Genomic DNA, 4437 nt, shown 5'->3' with positions numbered 1-4437 from the left:
ATAGAAAGAGTACGTCTGGAAGCTGTCAACTCTTGGGGGATAAGCTGGTAAGCTGGACATCTAGAAAGCAAAATTGTGTTTCAACTTCTACAGTAGAAGCAGAATATGTTGCTGCTGCTAGTTGTTGTTCACAAGTTCTCTGGATGAAGACTCAGCTTAAGGACTATGGCTTTCAATATGAAAGAATACCAATCCTATGTGACTCCAAGAGTTCAATAGCCATCTCTACAAATCATGTGCAGCATTCCAAGACCAAACACATCGATGTAAGGTACCACTTTCTGAAAGCCAATATTGAAAAAGGTAATATAGAGATGTACTAAATGGAAAAGGAAAAGGGAAAACATATCAAAAATTAAGTGGTTTGCGATTGGTTTTGATACACATTTGAAAGATTTTCAAACATTATGTACTTTTGATTGTTGAACTTTTGCGATTGGTTTTGACACAGTTGAAACATTATTAACATTATGAACTTTTGATTGTTTTTAACCAACTTTCATACATCGATCTTAAATGGTCCTAATACTGATTTTTCGGTCCCGAAACTGAAACCATACCGGTACCGAACTTGTACATACGGTTCATTTTTCGGTCCAAGTTTTGAGTCCCATAACAATTCGATACCAACCGGTTTGGTACCGATCTCATCCCTAGTGGAACACAAAAGTAGGCCACAAATCAAATTCTATTATGGAGCATTGATCATCGAGTTCAACCACCCACGGTTTGTATTTTGAGTCCTCCAATATGTAATAATTGCTTATTTGCTAGAATCAAATCATTATGAGACATACGGTCATCAAGTTCAATCACGCACGTCTATAACTTGAGTCCTCTGGTGATATATTACTTGGATCTAGCTATTACATGGGAATAACTATTCCATCTTACATAAGAAAATCAACTTCTGTGCATATGGATCCATGACATTATAGTGTAAGCATACCGTTGTTTTAAAACCAATAACTATGATAATGTGAATCCCAGATTCAACAACAATTCAAGATAAAATCATGTTAGAGATTGAGAGATGAAGAATAATATGAAGAACCGGCCAGCTTTCATTATTTGAATGTAAACTACAATCTCTCAAGCGACTCACATTGAACAATTACAAAATGATTGAAGGAACGATTAACAATCTAATCTAAGCCCCATGTATGTGACATCCCGTCACTTCTGAGCTTCAGGTTAGCACCTCATTGCAGATCCTATAATTAGAAATTATATTTCACTAGGATCTAGTCTTAAGTGATTAGAACCTTTCTGGTATTAGCTCCCAAATTTTGTTGGGAAGGTCGCGCTTTGGTAGGAGATCAAATAAAGTTATCTTATGCAATGCCAAATATTTTTTGAAAATGCTCTAGATAAAAATAAAGTTAATGTTATGAGTTTTCCTTAAATTAAATTGCAAAAGTTTCATTTGAATGTCCACTTGTTTTATCAAAAGATGGAGTTTTGGGTTTTATAAAGCCATTTTATTTTGGGTAAAGGTTTTAGTGGGCTTATTCTTTTGAGAAAATTAAGGTTTTATTCGGTTTGGGCCTTGTTGGCCAGCCCATTCACTTTATTTAAATCCTCATATAAATACCCCTCATCCATGAGAACTCCCATTTGCATGAATCGCATGCTTGAAATTTCTCTAAACATTCTCTCTCTCTAAAAAGAAAACGCTCTCTAGTTGATTTCACCTTCGTGCAAGTCTTTTGAAATTCATTCTCAATCTTGAAGATCCTCCAAGACTTCAAAAAAAGGTATGATACTAATTATCTTACTTTTGTAAAACCTCTTGAGTTTGCATCCTCCTTCTTCTTTTTCGATCTTGTGTTTAATTTTCTGGAAATTATATAGAGGGGAGATTATTCATCCAAGACATGAAAACGTCTTCCAAGAAGATAATAATCTATGATCCATTTGTTTAAAACTCCAAAGTAGGGAGGGAAAGACTCATTGCATGTGAAGTTTTAAACCGCGAAGCTATGTTTTTAAAGTGAAAAATCTTGCATGCATCTTTAATCTACCTTACCTTCTTCGAAAACTCGATGGAGTTGGGAACGATTCAACCCTGGAAATTTAATTTTTTTTTTTTGCTATTTTGGAAATGGTGATTTCCTTTGGAAAATGATAAGTTCGACCCCAAATAATTGCCGCTCGGTGAACGTGCAATCTGTTTCGGGGGCTGTGTAACTCAAGGATTGTAGTGTAATGATAAGGAATTTAAACCTCTCTAATCCTTCTTGATATTTGGGTTAGTCGGCTGACCTCATGATTTTAAATGATGTGACAAGTTGGATAAAAATGATTTTTGGAAGGTTCCTATTTTTTTAGAGTCTTGTGAACCCCAAAAATACTTGGAACAGAATTTATAATCTGTCCAAAAATCATCTTTTGAGTTTAGTATTTCGATTCCTTTTAATATATAATTTTTGAGTTATTTTTAGGATAAATTATAAACATCAACTTTAATTTTTGAAAACTCGATGGCATTGCATGGGATGCAACTTAACTTTATTATTGTCATGAACCCATAAGTGATTTTAGTTCTAGTTGTTGGCCTGTTTAGGAAGATAGGGCGGGCGTTGAAAGCTGCAGACGTCATCATCTTGGATATTCACCTTTAAACCAGTGAGTTCTCACGGCCCCACTTTTAATGCTTTAACTATTGTTTGGGGGAAAGGCATGAGAATAAACAAACTATGCATGTTTTTTATTGAAATCTTTGGGCTAAGGAACAGCTTAGTCAAGCTCTGTTTGAAACCTCTGGACTAAGGAACTACTTAGTCGGGTTTACTATGTTATGATTTGTTAACTGTTTTTGCACTATGGAATAAATGCTAAATTGATGTGCTTGGGAGTATGTTTCCAAATAAAGTCCCCGTCCGTAAACGCTACTTGTTCTCGGGCATGTTCTCGGGCCCTGGTATTGTGGATAGCCGCTATTGTGTTGACAGTCCCACCCAGAAAGGGGTGCACTCTACCTATGTTTTCTTGGTCTAATCATGTGGAATTTGGACCACCGTTGAATTAGTACTATAACGAACCGTGGGACCTAAGTAGTGTACGGGCTACTTAAGGTCGTTTGTAAATTAATGGGGCAAGTTGGTCAGGTAAGGCTCAGTAGCGTCTCAATTTTTTACATCATGAAAGATTTACATTTATCAAGTGCAAAAGTTTTGCATAAGTTTGCAAATATTTGGTTTATGCCTTAAAATATTTTATGCATGTGAAAACCTGTGAGCTCACCAACTCTTTGTAGTTGATTCGTTTTATGTTCCATGCTTTTCAGGAAGCAAGTAAGATATGTTGTACTATGGGAGCAGACTCGTGGCAAAACTGATTTAGTTCGAGTCGGAAGTTTTGTAAATAAAGGGTTTATAAAATTTTTGGTTATGTTATTAAACTAGTTTTATTTTGTAAAAATTAATGGTGTTATTTATTAATTGTTGTTGTGACACGCTTGCCTGTTGCATCTCATGTTTCCACTTTAGCGGGGTGTGATAGATTTGGTATCAGAGCTTCAGTTATAGAGAACGCTGGTTTTCCTTAAGAAACCATCAACCATAACCAAAAAATTTCAAAATGGAATTTTCAAGAATTTGGAATCATATGAATTGAAATCGGGTCACATTATTATATGTTGATTAAACAGAGCCTGATCACCTGTGTTTAACTTACATATAATAAGAAGAACTTAATCGGCTGTACTAGAGATATGCTCCCATAAAGAAATTGTTATGAAAAGCACGAATTTATGCATTATACTCACTATGAATATCCATTGCCCTAGACAGACCAGACGTGAAGGATTAGAAAATCCCTTATTTTGTTAAGTGTCCATGTTGGACCCGAAGCTCTGGATAGAAGGACCAGAGGCAATGAGATAGAAATTTCATAAAATTTCTAAGTGTTTAAGTGGCACCAGTGTGTGTCCACAATCACTGATCAATTCTTCAATATCTTCATAATCATGATGGCAGATTCATATAATCATTCAAGAACACTTGATGAATATTGAGAGAGAAAGTCAACTCATATAAGCTCTGGTCAAACTCTCAATTATCAAAGTATATTACAATTAAGCTCCTCTTCTTTCTAAATACAAAGATTAACTACCTATTTATACGGTCAAACTAACAAAGACAAGTCAAAGTCAAACCTCTAAAGAAAAGTCAAATACGCTGACTTTTTACAATTAGACTATTTATAAACTTTCAAGACGAATACAATTAATACTGATTTCTCAGTCCTAACATTCTCCSCCTTTGTATTCAGACTTGAAAGAAAAAACTGCGCTTTGAGTACTTGTTTGAACTTTGAAACTTTAAGCACAAAATGTCTTCTTCAAAAGAAATCTTCAACTTATAATCTTCAAACGATCAAATGTTGAGAAAGATCTTCTAGCACTCCCCCTCGAATGTAGAATCACTGTGATCT

This window comes from Cynara cardunculus, assembly GCF_001531365.2.
Source record: "Cynara cardunculus var. scolymus isolate 2C chromosome LG 1, CcrdV1, whole genome shotgun sequence".
Lineage (NCBI taxonomy): Eukaryota > Viridiplantae > Streptophyta > Magnoliopsida > Asterales > Asteraceae > Cynara > Cynara cardunculus.
Note: the sequence above shows the minus strand (reverse complement) of the source record.